Here is a 15,764-nt window from a genome sequence, read left to right as displayed (position 1 = left end):
TGATGAGTGCTATTTCTGGCTTTCCTATTGGCACAGGCACAGTCGGCCCACAGCTTGGCCGTCTCTTCACCTCCATACACAGAGGGCTGGCGGCTGAAGCCAGCTCTCAGAATAAGTAAGCTGCTTTTTCTTGTATCATGGCATCCCCTGGAGTCCTTAGCTGACTTGGTTTCCATCTGGAGCACTCAAAAACAGTTGATGCAGTGACTGCATCTGTGTTGTTGCTTTTTTTTTTTTTTAGCTCTTTTGAGGGGCCTGCTACCCAGCTCCTGAATAAATCACACACAGAGGCTTATTCTTAATTATAAATGCCCAGCCTTAGCCTGGCTTGTTTCTTGCCAGCTTTTCTTAACTTTAAATTATCCCATCTATCTTTTGCCTCTGGGCTTTTTCCTTTTCTTACTTCTGTAATCTTACTTTCACTCTTACTCTGTGGCTGGCTGGGTGGCTGGGTGGCTGGATGGCTGTGTGGCTGTGTGGCTGGCCCCTAGCATCCTTCTTTCCTTGTTCTCTCCTGCTCTTTCTTCCTTTCCTCCCAGATTTCTCCTTCTGCTTATTCACTCTGCCTGCCAGCCCCACCTATTCTTTCTCCTGCCTCGCTATTGGCCATTCAGCTCTTTATCAGACCATCAGGTGTTTTAGGCAGACACAGTAACACAGCTTCACAGAGTTAAACAAATGCAACGTAAAAGAATGCAACACATCTTTGCATCATTAAACAAGTGTTCCTGAGCATAAACAAATATAACACATCTTAAAGTAATATTCTACAACACATCTGTGCTTGGAGAACCACATAGTGGTTCTTGCATCTGTAGCTGAAGCTCCATATGTAGACTCTTGGCCTAGTTTTTTGGTGTTTCTGATGTGCACATGTGTGTGCATTTGCATGTGGATAGGTGTGTGTTTGTGTGTGTCTCGGTGTGTCTGTGTGTCTATGTGTGTGTGTCTGTGTGTTTGTCTATGTATGTGTCTGTGTGTATGTCTGTGTGTGTCTATGTGTGTATGTCTGTGTGTGTGTGTCTGTGTGTGTCTATGTGTATGTGTGTGTGTGTATACACTTGCATTTATCTGTGCATGGGCCCAAATTTGATGTCAAGTGACTTTATTTCCCACTTTATTTATTGAGGCAGAGTCTCTCTTGCCAACCTTGCTCATTTTTTGCTAACAAGCTTGCCCTTGGGATGCCACATCTCTGCCTCCCAAGTCCTGGGATTACAGGCTGCCATGTCTGCCTGACTTTGGTGGGATTCCAGGCTGCTGCCATGTCTGCCTGACTTTGGTGTGAGTTCTGAGGATATGAACTCCGGTTCACATGTTTGAGCAGTGAGTGCCTTACTCATTAAGCCATCTCCTCAGCCCAGTGGCACAATTTTTTTTTTCCTGAGACAGGATCTCATGTAGCCCAGACTGGCTTCAAAATCCCTATGTACCCAAGGATGACTTTGAACTCCTGATGCTCTGCCTCCAGAGTACTGTGATTATAGACATACGCCACCCTACCCAGTTTTCACGGCACATTAAAATTTCCATTTATTTATATTATTTATGTGTGTTCATATGTACTGTGTCATCTGCAGAGGACAACATGCAGGTTGGTTCTCCCCCCACACCATGTACACCCTGGGGCTCTAACTTGGGTGGTTGGGCTTGGCATCTAGTGCCCTTAACTCCTGAGCCGTCTTGCCTGCTCACAGTAACTCATTTTAATAAGGTCGTCACATGAGTAAGTGGAACATATATGGATGGATTTGACTTGTTTTGTAGAGGTGGTTGAGCAATACTGGGACTTTTGCGTAATGGCACAGTTTGACTATTTGGTGGCACCACTTTACGCCTTCTAAACATCTCCCCACTTTCTTACCTGAGGGCCATAGCTGAATCCGTCCCATACCGCCCTGACTGAGGGAAGGGCTGCTAGGCAACAGAACAATGCCTTCTCTGAAAAGGCAGTGTTGACTGGCGGAAAACACACAGACTTTTGACCTTTGGAAAATCTTGGTTTAACTCCAGGTTTGTCATGTAGTCGCTCTTTACCTTGGGTGTCTTACAGAACCTACAAGACTTATCGTCCTCTGTTAAACAAGAGCTGATGAGATGAGAACAGCACTTGTGTGGACGCGGTAACGGAGACGTCAAGCCCAGATGTTGGTCCGGCATGATTTATCAATGGTAGTCCAGTCGTGGGGAGGCACACTGGGGGTCTGGCAAAGCCACCTTCATTTCCACTTAAGCATTTTTTTCCTTTGATGTTTCTTGGTGGGTATTTTGCAGAGAAAGGTGAAGCTCCCTGGCTGTCTAGTGCCGGGTCTCAGGCCTTTTGGATAGCAGTTCTCGTGACTTGATGTGAGACCTGTTTCAGTTCTGCCCCGAGTGCAGATCTTATCAAAACAGATTATGTAAGTTCATTAGAATTTGCATGTTTTTTACTTAACTAGCAGGTACTGCTTAGTTTCTGAAGCAAATAGAAATATAAGAAATTATTATGGCACTCAAATGATATTCCCATTTACTTTGGTGAGATGCATCTGTACAGCAGATAGTTTGTGGAAGGGTAGTAAACTGGGTCAAGGGGAGAAAGACATTTTGGGGTGTCTATTAATGCTATGAAATATGACGACTTGTCCCCAATTACCAGCCATGTAAAGGAAGAATTCTGAATAATTTGCACCCGGGAAGGACAACTGGAGCTGGGCTTTTCTGTTTGCTATCAGCCAAAAAAGAACTCACCAAAGCGTGTTTCCGGTGGGCATGACCGACCGCAGCTTCTGACAAACTGGCCGAGGGCAGCAGTTACATCAGTAACTTTCAAACTTTGACCCAAGCGCTGAGCTTTGATGAATTCAGAAACATTTGGGCAGACTAGGTAAACGTCTGTAAATAGGGAGCTGGACTCTGGGTGTGAGGATCAGCAAGCCATCTGATTAAATGAACAGAGAGGAGGCCAGCATTCCGATTCTGGTTCAATGGCTCCAACATTTTTTTTGATAGGATGAAACGGTTTTTCAGTGACAACATTTTTCTGCGTACCTCGGGGAAGTGGTTCACTTAGCAAAATGCTTGCCCCACACAAGTATGAAGAGCTAAGTCAGATCTCTAGCACCCACTAAAAAGCTGTGGAGCAGAGACAGGAGGATTCCTAGACTTGCTGGCCAGCTGGCCTAGTAGAATCAATGAGCCCCAGGTGCGGCACAAGGCTCTGTCTCACAAACTAAGGTAAAGAATTGTCTTATACGGGATTCTGGGTTTCTATCGCAATAATAAAACACCAGGACCAAAGGCAACTCGGGGAGGAAAGGATTTATGTCACTTACGCTTTCACATCACAGTTCATCATTGAAGGAAGTCAGGGTAGGGACTCAAACAAGGTAGGAACCGAGGCAGAAGCCATGGAGAAGTGCTGCTTACTGGCTTGCCCCTCATGGCTTGCTCAGTCTGCTTTCTCAAGAACATACCCCAGGGCCACCTGCCCAGGGGTGGCACCCTCTACAGTGGGCTGGGTCTGACAACATCAATCAGTCATTAAGAAAACGTACTACAGACCTGCCTGCAGGCCAATCTTATGAAGGCATTTTCTCAGTTGAGAGTCTCTCTTCCCAAATGATTCTAGCTTGTGTCAAAATGATGCAAAACCAGCCAGGACAAGAAAGAGGAAGACACCTGCTGTTAACCTCTGACCTCCACATGTGTGCATGTGTGTGATGTGTGTGTGTGTGTGTTTGTGTTTGTGTATGTATGCATGTATGCATGTATGTATGCATATATGTATGTATGCATGTATGTATGTATGTAAAGGTGCTTACTGCACAGGTCTGATGACCTCAATTTTATCCCTGGAACCCATGGTGGAAGCAGAAAATGGATTCTCAAAAGGTGTCCTCTGTCCTCCACACAATGAGCTATGGCATACACACAAATAATAAATAAAAATAAATTTATGGCAAGGAATTAAAGTCAGCAGTGACTTGAGATGGATTTGTATTTTATAAGTCACACACGTTTGTGTGCGAGTGTGTATAAGTGTGCATGGACACCTAGAAAAGCAATGACCCTTTTCTAGGTCAGTAGCATCTTCAGATCCCTGTAAATGCTTGGGCCAGGCACCCAAAGGCCCTTTGCCACACCTCTGTGTCTACTCCATTGGTGCTCAGCAAGAGTCAGATGCTGTCTTGGTCCTGATGCGAGGCATAGGTCCTTTCTCCTATGCCTCCGCCTGGGAGAGCATGTTCTGAGTCAAAGCTTGTCTGGAGGGTGAAACACAGCCCCAGCTCCTAACTGCGAGGGGAGTTTTATGGCGACTTGTCCTTGAGCAACTGAAACCTACTGAGTGTGTGTCAGGGACTGAGCTCATCGGTTTGTAACCTGAGGCAAGTGATAAAGTGCGCGGCTGTTGACTCAGACCGGAGCTGCCCCCGTGTTCTTGAGACACAGATGTCAATGTAGGGCCGAAACATCGCTCAAGATCTTGTGAAGGAGTTGTTAGTGAGGCTTAGAGGAGATGTCGTCAAAGGCCCAGAAGGGAGCAGAGAAGGAGGAAAGGAGTGCCAACATGGAAACTTTCCCCTTCACTTCAAAAGTCTGGTTGCAACACACACACACACACACACACACACACACACACACACACACACGCACACACACACACACGCACACACGCACACAAACACACACACACATGCACACACTCTGCTTCCTTTTTCCTTCCCTCTCACATCACTTACTGGTCAACCTCTTTTTTTTTTCGACTTGCCTACTATCTGAGGTCAGAGTGGGAAGGTAGCTTTTCCACAAGTAAGGGTATGCAGTCAGATATGATAATGTTCCTGCTTGCTATGAGGATAGGTCAACACGGGCTCCTAAGCCCTTCAGACTACCCACACTAATATCCTTAAAATTACTACTTGCCTTTAGCTCTCTGGGTGCACATAGTCTTTCTGGCAACCTGCTCTGGCTCCCTCTGGAAGGTTCTTCCTGGTTTTGCCCAGCACTGTTACCCTGAGCAGACTCGGAGATTAAGGTGCAAACCATGGAAGCACCCAAGATGGGCCTCATCAGGAGGAGATACGTCTGCCTGTTAGTGGTCCTACAAATCAGTCCTCACTGGTTAGTTCTTTTGACTTGGGAAGAAGGATCCTCAACTGGAACATTGCCTCCATCAGACTGGCCTGTAGGCCAGTCTGTGTGGGCATTTTCTTGATTCATGGTTGGTGTGGGAGGGCCTAGCTTATGGTGGGCAGTGCCATCCCTGGGCGGGTGGTCTTGGATCATAATAGAAAGCTGAACAAACTACAGAGAGCAAACCCATAAGGAGCACTCCTCCATGGTCTCTGCTTCAATTCTTGCTTTAGGGCTCCCGCCTTGAGCTCCTGCCTTGAATCCCCTGAGAATGGACTAGAACTCATAAGCTAAAATAAACCTTTGCCTCCCCGAGTTGCTTTTTGATGGTATTTCAGGACAGCGACAGAAGAAGGAAAACAGAACAGGGTCTTTCCATCATGACATCCTCTGAGCTCCAGGGCTGCCGGGTCATCAGGAAAGGCTAGTGAGAGGCTCTTAGAAAACACTCCTCTCAGAACAGAGCACACCCTTCACTGGGGACCATCTCATTGGGAGCTACGGTCGCTGTGTACTTTGGAACGCTTGTAGCTCTATCCCTGGGAGTTCTCTCATTCACTGGCAGAATCGTCATGCTGGTTTTTGTAGAGAAATCTCTTTACCTAGCTACCTCATGCTGTTGTTTCCAGTATCTCCATACCACCCTCTGTTCCAACTGGAAGACAAGCTGGAGTCTCCTAATAACATCATGGGTGAAGGGCTGGGGATATAGCTCAGTGGGCAGAGTACTTGCCAAGCATGCAGGAGGTCCTGGGTTCAATCCCTAGAAGTCGGTCTCACACCTGGTTGTTCTTGTTTGTAACTTTGGAGGTGGAGGCAGGAGGATCAGGAATTCAGTGTCCTCTTCAACTGTTTAGACAGAGGCCAGAATGGGATATATACTGAGACTCTGATTGAGGAAGGAAAAGAAAGAAAGAAAGAAAGAGCCAGACATGCATTGAAATCTGCTCTTAACCCAGTACAGGCTTGTGGGGAAAAATCCCATTTCTTAGAATTTCCCTCTTCTCTTCTGCATCAGTGAGGATGATTAAGGAGCAGAGAAAATATGTCTGGGAGAAGCATGGGTTTTTAAAAAATTCCAGCTCTAAGTGGGTTCTTTTCTCCTTGTACCTGAGCAGCTTTGCCCATGACCTCATGTTGCTGCCTCTGTCTGCCTGGCTTGCCCTTATCTTAAAGAACTATAGAAATTTGGAATTTTGGGCCTGGAAACATAAGGCCAACCTCCCCATTTTGGTGATTGAAAACTGAGGTTCGGAGGTTTGCATTAGCTTTCACAGACTGATAGCCGGCAGGCTTGAGGTTTTTGCTGTGTGTTAGGTATTGCACATATTACCCCTGGCACCCATTTTACATCTTGGAGATAGAAAACCCAGGCTTGAGCAATCAGCCTCTCTGAGCCTCATAGGCCTCTGCTGGGGAATACAGCACACATTCTCTAGGTTCATCTTTTCTTTATCCTCAAGGTGTCTTCCCCACAGTTAATGGGACAGCCTACTCCAAGGTCATTCATTGCTTTTTCCTTTGCTGTCTATAGAAGTCTTTAACTAAACTCATAGGGACACTGTCTATAGAGACATCTTAGAATTTTTTATTTTAAAAAACACAGACTTAGTTAGGGTTACCATTGCTGTGATGAAATGCCATGACCAAAAGCAACTTGGGGAGGAAAGGGTTTATTTGGCTTATGTATCTTGAGTCACAATCCATTGAGGGAAGCCAAGGGAGGAGCTCAAACTGGGCAGGAACCTGGAGGCAGGAACCGATGCAGAGGCCATGGAGTTCTGATTATTGGCTTGTTCCTTGTGGCTTGCTCATCCTGCTTTTTTTTAATGGCACCCAGAGCCACCGATCCAGGAGTTTCATCACCCAGAGTGAAGTGGCCCCCCCCCCATCAATCATCAATCAAGAAAATGCCCCACAGGCTTGCCTACAGCCTGATCTTAAGGAAACATTTTCTCAGTCGAGGCTCCCTCTTCTCCAATGACTCTAGCTTGTGTCAAGTTGACATAACACTAGCCAGCAGAAACACTAAGAGAGGGCTGGTCAGCAGATTGAAGTACTTGCTGCTAAGCTTGGTGACCCGAGTTTGGTCCTCAGGACCCACCTACATGGTAGAAGGAGAGAATCAACTTCTGCAAGCTCTCCTTGGACCTTCACATGCATGCTGCCGCGGTATGTCCACTGCCCCTAAGGTAAACAATTTTTAAAATATAGTAAAAATCAAAATCACCCCCCCCATTATTGTTAGCTGGACTGGGCATGGGAGCACACATTTTTAACCCCAGCACTCAGGAGGCAGCGAGTTTGAAGTCAGCCTGATCTGCTAGTGAGTTCTCATCCAGCCAGGGCTACATAGTGAGACCCTGTCTCACACAAACAAACACAAAACAACAACAAAATCGATATTTTTAAAGGGTACTTTCAGGTTCACACACCTGAAATGACTGGTATAAGTACAGATAAAAGAACAAACTATGGCAGGCACTGGCTTAACCAAGAGCCAGCTGTCACTCGGTCCCTTCCCTTGCTCACTTTGAATGGCTCCTGGAAACCTGCTTTATCGTGGTGACTGTCTTCATCTCTTCTCCTTCCTCAGCCTCCTATAGATTTCTCCCTCTGGCCCAGGTGTCCACAGCATCCCGGGTTATCAACACCTGGTGTTTGTGTGGTGCATCTGCCAATACAACAGGCATGCATCGTTAGCTGCAGTCCATCTGTTACCTGAGAATTCACTGTGCGGTACAGGTTTTTGACAGACACATTTTGATACGTTGTATTAATTTCTTTTTGTGAACTGTGACAAAGGGAATTTAAGGAAGGAAGAAGGGGTTATTTTGGCTCACAGTTCGTGGTACAGTCTGTTATGGTGGAGGAAGTGTGGAGGCAGGAGCGTGAGGCAGCTGGTTGTGTTTCATCCAGTCAGAACACAGAGATGAATGCTGGTGCTCAGTTCGTTTTCTCCCTTTTATTCAGTCCTGGAGCCTAGTCCAAGAGATGGTGCCACCCACATCCAGGGTGTGTCTTTCCTCCTCACTTAAGTATTTCTGGCAACAGACACACCAGAGGTGCGTTTCCATGGTGATTTTGAACCCAGTGGAGACAAGGTTGATGACCATCACTCTGGATTCAGCGTTACAGTATGGTGCAGAGTAGTTCCATTGTCCTCAAAGTCAGCCATGCTTTAATCATTCCTTTCTGTCTGTCTCTCCCTTTCCCTTTCCGTCTCTCTCTTCCTCTCCCCCTTCTGTGTATGTGTGTGTGCACACACACACGCACGTCTGTCTGTCTGTCTGTCTGTCTGTCTCCCCTAATCCTTGGCAACCACTAACTTTCTTTTCTGCCTCCATAGTTTTGTCTTTTCTGATTATCATACAGTTGGAATCACACATTATGTGGCCTCTTCAGAATGGCTCCTTGCATTTAGCAGTTTGTCCTTATGAGTCCCACATATCTTTGTGTGGCTCAGTATCTCATTTCTTTTTATCACTGAATAATGTTCCATTGTATAAATGTATCACAACTTTTTAATTCATTCACCTAATGAAGGACATCTTCCTTTCTTTCAGCTTTTCACATCAACTATATCATATTGTGAACAAGCCTAGTATAAATATGTAGGTTTTTTGTGCAGAAGAAATTTTTTACATGACCAACCACACTTTCAGAATATTCTCAACTTCTCCAACTCACTTTTTTTAGTTTTATCTGATTTGCCACATCCTTTGAGATGATCTTCCTCATTTACAAAGGAACATTCTGTATTGTATGAACTGCAGAACTTTTGGGCTTGGTGTTCTGGGTGGTTTTGTATGTCAACTTGACACAAGCTGGAGTCATTAGATGAAGGAGCCTCAGCTGAGAAAATGCCTCCTTGAGATCCAACATTAATCCATTTTCTCATTTAATGATCAACGGAGGAGGGCCAAGTCCATGGTAGGTGGTGCCATCCCTGGGCTGCTGGTCCTGGGTTCTATAAGAAGGTGGGCTGAGCAGGCCATGGGAAGTAAGCCAGTAAGCAGCACTCCTCCACGGCCTCTGCATCAGCTCCTGCCTCTGGGATCCGTCTTTGTTTGAGTTCCTGTCCTGACTTCCTTCAGTGATGAACAGCAATGCTGAAGTGTAGGCCAACTCTTTCCTCCTCAACTTGCTATTTGGTCATGGTGTTTTGTCACAGCAATAGAAACCACAACTAAGACACTTGGGAAACCTCTTTGTGGTACATTTACAAGATAGCACTAGGACTTCTCAGACTCCATTAGCCCTTAAGGGGGCTCATCATCCCAAAATGATCAGCTGACATGAGGCCTCAGCCCACAGGGAGGTCTCTGGAACACTGTCAGCCATGGATGGTGCTTTGGCCACCAGGAAGTTTCTGAATGACTTTCAACCCCATTGTCCCATAGCCTAGGTAGCCTTCTCTGCTGTTGTGATAAACACTTACCAGAGCCAAGGTAGGTGAGGAAAAGTTTTACCTCACCTTACAACCCCCAGGTCACAGTCATCACTGAGGGAAGTCAGGGCAGGAACTCCAGGCAGGAGCCTGCAGGTAGGAACTGAAGCAGAGGACGTGGAAGAATGCACATTACCAGGTGCATTGTCTATGGACAGGTATCAACACCGCTGTACTAACTGAAGATGACCTACATGTAAAACAGAGAGCTCGGGCTGATAGAGGATGGCATTCCTAGGATGCCGACAAACTTGCCATTGCTCTCCTCTAGGTGTTGGTTTCTTCTTGACAGTGACAGCTGCTTTTCAAACCTCTTCCCTTTTGGCAAATAGAGATGTTTTAGTTTCATTTCTGTTGCTAGGACAACATGCCCAACAAAAAGTCACTTGTGGAGTAAGGGTTCATTCTGCTCACCATTTCCGGTAACAGTCGGTCGGTCGGTCACTCTGGGGAAGCCACAGAAGCAGGAACCTGAGAGAGCTCGTCACATTGTATCCACAGTCAGAAGAGTGGGGAATGATTGCATGCTAATTACTTGGCTAACTCTCCCCTATTCCATAGTGAGAGAGCTGGTCACATTGTATCCACATCAAGAGCCCTGGGAAATGATTGCCACATGCTAATTACTCGGCTAATTCTCCCCTTTCATAATCTATGCTGAGTAGGATGAGCTTCAAGACAGGTCCTGACTGGGATAGGAAAGTCAGTGTGTGAGAAAGGAAGGAAGGAAGTCCAAGTCACTGGCATCTGTGAGAGCGTATTACAGCACAGGCCTCAGTACTTCAATGCTCTGGACACTAAGGTCTTGATTTGGGAAGTCCAACCAAAGTAAGGTTTTGCACAGTAGCAGGTGTTATCTCCAATTGCGTCCATCTTGGTGGAGAGAACAAATGTCATCATCTCCCTCAGTTTCCCATTATTTCCTGTTTCCTGTCTCTGTCTGTGAAGTAATTGGAGATGCTGGGACCAGATTGAGAACTCTGTGCTATGGAGCAAGAATTTTGTTGGGGAAGTTTTGGGGGGAAATGTTGATATTGGTCATAGAACATGTTTACATCATGGGCTGAATCTACTCAGTGGAGAACCTGCTACATGCCATGTGGTGCGGCCCATACGTCACAGCTACATGTGCTGAATGTTCTGGCTGTGCGGTGCATTTTTAGCTAGAAAATGTACCGAATCCAGTCTCGAAGTCCACCTTTTGATGTGCTACACTCCAGTTTTGGCCACACTAGAAACTACACTTCCCAGAATCCACTTCTGGTTAGGGTCAGAAGAAGTCAGAGGTGCTGAAGGGAGGTGACAGCTCTTTCCCCCGGAGCTCTTTGCACAGAAGAGGGAGGGGTGCCTCTGGGGGACCCGGGTTGGTCTTGCTCCCGCTTTTCACTGCCCATCTCTTCTTTCTAATTGTTGGTCCAGAATGTGGGTCAGCACTTGGCTGTGAACATGAAACGCCTGGTGTTTCCCATCCACAAACACTCGTTTTCACATACCCACACCCAAATACACTCATGTACACATAATTCTGAAAGTAAGATAGATCTCTACAAAAGAATGTATTTTTTTAAGCTTTTACCTGATAGTCACGAGGGTGCTGTGTCAGACACAGGATCAGGCAACGAATGAATGTTAAGGTACTAAAAATAATGCAAGACAATATGGCTCTGCCCTGCAGCGTTTCTAATTGTCCACAGGCAGGAAACCCTAATTAATTACTTAGCACTGTAGAACCTTCAACACAGGTGTGGCTTTAGATTTCTCTGGGAACTTATGTCTGCACTGAGTGAAACCCAAACGACCTATACTGCTGCTCCCCTGTAGGTAAAGTGGGCCTATTTGTCTGCTTCCCACCAAAGGCAGAGATGAAATGAGAGACTACTACATTTACCCAGAAAACTTGCAAAGATGTCGTCTCATGCTCTGAGTAGTCATTTCCGGTGCATCACCTACCTCTCATTCTCCTAAAATGCCTGTAAATGCAGGGGCAACAGGTCCACCCCAACTCCTGGTAGGCAGGCCTCTCCTAGTCCACCTGTCCTTTGTGTCCTTCACTTCCCTTACTAGAGGGGTTTCTAACTCCTTCTGCGTCAGTAAGCTGGGACCTGGTGCTGGCTCCCAAGACTCCTGAGATTTGCCTGCTTTAGGGAGGTGGTCATGCCCTCTCTACCTCGTTTCTTGACCCCATCTCTGATGGCTGCCGTGTCCTGTCAGAATCTCCAGAGCACACTCTGGGGCACTTGTAACTTTCTGAATTCCATGCCAGATCTACCAAGGAATCTACAGACAGGGTGGGAAAGGTTTTCAAATCTACCAGACATTGCCGTCCAGAGTGGGGGGATTGGCGCCATGCTGTGGGAGAATGCGTCTAAGGGAGAATGATTCCAGGAGTGGAGAGGCCCCCAGTGCCCCCCCCAGAGTGGAGAAGGAAAACAGGGTCTATGGACACACTGAATATAGGCATTAGTGCACCGTGTTAGCATGACGGGGGGAACTGAGTCTACAAGGAAGCATAGGAGCTTCGGGCAAAAATGGAGGAAGCTCAAGAGAGCAGGATAACTGTGGACCTTGGAAGTCAACCTCATGAGTTCAAATCCTGGGTCTGAGGTCAAATGTCAGTCCTTTCTTCAGCCTCATTTTTCCCAGGTAGTGAGTATAAAAAGGGTGTCAGTCAGGAGCAGGGATCGGGTGCACGTGATTATTATCGTTAGCTACACTTGGCAGATATCATTAGTTACTAAGTGCCAGCAAGAAAAGCAGTTAAAAATTAGCCCCAGCATTGACTGAAGACGGTCCATTTCCTTGGGTCTCTAAAATCCCATGGTGCACATGTTACTGTTCTAGCTCCCAGTTTTGGCCCCTTCACCCTCTTGTTAAACCATAGCACATGTCAGAGTTGACACAGGAAGTGCCTCATCTATCTCTGGGTGGGTGTGAAGGTACGGCACCACTTGGTGTCTCTTCTGGTCTTGCTGTCCCTCTAGTTGGCACACCCACTTCCCTACTGATGTACCCCACATCCTACCACACTAGTGTAAGTCAAGAAATATGGTAGTCATAGAACCTCATGGTGCCACTCTCTCTTTAAATACTGACTCATATCATGAGAAGACAGGCTCTTAATGCTAGGCTTAGTAGATATGCATCCAAAAGGTGATTAAAATACTGAACCCAGAGGATATAAAGTCAATGTGAATTGATTACACATGCCAAGTATGGAAAAGACAATCAAATGCCAAGATGTAACTCCTTCATGACTTCAAGAAGGAATTAGCTTGAAACAGAAGCAAGTGGGATTCCAGTGAGACTTCAGGAAGAACTGCTTTCTCAGAAGCTAAGAGCTTGAAGAGTGGATTGTCAAGGACAGTAGGAGCCTTTCTCCTATAACAGGTGCCTGTTAAAGACAGGCTCTGACTGGTGTGCCTTCTCAGCTTGCTCCAACTCGTTGGAACCTTGACAATATTTTTTTTTTGGTAGACTACAGAGCATTTCACAGACATTTCTTTATCTAGGGCTGATGTGGCTTTCTGTATCATTGAAAAACAAGCGGGTGTAGAAGCTGAGTTAGATTCAAGGACTGGGCAAGTGGGGCCTCCTGCAGTCCACACAGTTCCCCTTCAATGATCATAGGAGTTCCACAAACTGAACGAACAAAGAAAACTTGTTTTGCACCAAACGAAAATAGGAAGAAAACCCCTCAAGCCAACAGCAATGTTTCCTGACCCTGCCGTCCCTGTAGACCTCTGAGCTGTTGGTTCTGCCTTGGCGTAACCCCCACAATCCTGCTAAGAAGGAGTGCTGTCCAGCCCAGCTTTGACCTCCTCCACTGTAACCTGGTTGCTAGGAGATGGTAAAGCTTAGCTTGCAAAGTGAATGGAAATTTCTCCCTTGCACTGTTGTTTAGAGAGATGAAAAATAATTGAGAGTATTTGGGGGGAAAGCCTCTTCTATGTCTTTGGCTCTTGGATTTTTTTTTTAGATTTTATTTATTTATTTGTTTGTTTGTTTGTTTGTTTAGTGTGCATGTGTGTGTGCCCAGTGTGCATGCTAGTGCCCGAGGAGACCAGAAGATGACATTAGATCCCCTGTAACTGGAGCTATTGACAATTGCATATTAGCATGTGGGTTACTTGTTGGGGAACATTATTTTAAAGCGCGTTGCATTTTTTTTTCCTATTGCTTTTGTTAACAGTTCAAAGATGTGTTTGATTAAATAAAATTAACCTGCGAGCAGGAGGCTGAGTCGGCCAGTAGCTGACAGGAAGTGGTATGGAGGAACCACATGTAGCAAGGAGTTTTTAAGTGGGGGCTGAGAGAAGGGTGCTGGGTTTTTGAAAGACACCAGCAAAGGGAGAAGGTTAGCTACTTGCTACTCAGCCTCTCTGAGTGAGCAGAATTCCAACTAAACTGTTGAATGGTGAGTTCTTTAGATGTAGATAAGTCCTCTTGTAGCTTTGAAAGAGTCGGTGCCTGAGGGAACAAAATCCAGCCAGGCCTTGGCCCTTGTGGCCAAAGCTATTGCTTAAGGGGCAGTCACTGTAGATAATAAAAAAACAAAAACAAAACAAAACTGGTAACAACAGGTACTGGAAGCTGAACCTAGGTCTGTAGTTTCTTGGAACTGAACTTGGTCTGTGGTGTGGGTGCTGGGAACTGAACCCAGGTCTGTGGGTGCTGGGAACTGTATCCACGTCCTCTGCAAGAACTGTACCCAGGTGCTCTTAAGTGCTGAACTTCCTCTCCACTCCTTAGATCATTAAAGAGCCCCTTTACCCTAACAAATCCAAAGACAGGACAAGCAGTAGATGGTTTGCTGTGGTCCTAAAATGCTTTTGTTCTGGGCTTTTTTTCTTGTTCCTTTTATTATTTCTTTCTCAATGAAAAACATCTGATAATTCAAAAAGCATAAGGAGGCTGGGTATGGTGGTACAGGCTATAATCCCAGTAACTAGGCCATCTTCGGCTACATAGTGAGACCTCCTCACTCTGCCTACTCTCCTGCCAAAAAAAGGAAAGGAAGGTTGAAGGGCGGACACAGAAGGAAGGAGAGAATCTTGGATAGTTGCATAGGCCTTCAACAAAGCAAGAGTCTTACACTGTCAAGCTAAGCACCGTGGCATGGGCCAATAGGCCTAGGTACTTGAGAGGCTGAGGCTTGGAGCTCCCTTGAGCTCAGGAGTCTGAGGCTAGCCTTGGACAACACAGCAAGACTGCAAACTCCACCTCCCAAACTAAAATGTCAATTGTGGAATTTTTGAGAGTATGAATACTGACCAAAAATTCTTTCAAATTTACTGTGTGCATGAAAATTTTCTCAAGATTATTGGGGGAAATGTCTACTGACACACGTAAGCTCTCAGCTAATTTTGGTCCTATTCTGTATAGTTTAAGGACGTCTAAGAACAAATGCCATGTGTAAAGTGTGTGTAGGTAGAGGCTGGAGAGGAAGTTCTTGGCTCAAAGTGCATGTGGTTCCATAAAGCAGACCCAAGGGACACTGGATTGTCCTGAGCACAAACACACGGACAGACTTCTACAGCCACCTGCTTTGTATGTAAGTATGAGAGGTTCCTTAAGTGCACAACTGCATGCTATTTTGCTTGCTTTATATACAAATATGTTCATAAATCAAGAAAATTCTTTGGTCATAGGTACCTTCCAATTTGAGTTATGGAAATATGTGTTTACAAGAACTGTATTTTGCCTCTGTTGGTTATATGACTTTGTTGACATAACATTTAATATTTACTTTAGAGCAAGGAAAAGAGGCGCCCGGGAATACATGGAAAAATCAATAAGATTCAGAGGAGAAAAAAACGTTAATGTTTAACACTCCCAGGCATTAGTGTTGCCTTCAACCTCCTGACCACCTCTGGAGCCCTGACACCTCCAGCCCACCTTCCGCTGCGGCCGGAAAGTTCTTTCTAAGAGCTGTCTGCCCTGAGACCTGGGCTTGGGATTGCAAGCGTCATCTCCCAGCCTCGGGCCCGTCTACCCCAGAATCTCTGTGCCTACTTCCTCACTCACAGCTTCCGCTCTGTCCACTGCCTCCCCACCAACACCTGACCCGTGTGAGGTGAGCTCGGATCCGGCTGGTCCCTCTCCTTGCTGCCTCGCAATTAACACTAAAACCTCACCTCTCTAAAAAGACCTTCTACGTCTTCTCTGTCCCGTGACTTCCGAGGGGCAGGCAACGACAGAG

Source organism: Peromyscus eremicus, chromosome 19 (assembly GCF_949786415.1).
Source record: "Peromyscus eremicus chromosome 19, PerEre_H2_v1, whole genome shotgun sequence".
Lineage (NCBI taxonomy): Eukaryota > Metazoa > Chordata > Mammalia > Rodentia > Cricetidae > Peromyscus > Peromyscus eremicus.
The sequence above is the reverse complement of the archived record's forward strand: the minus strand, read 5'-3'. Positions refer to the sequence as shown.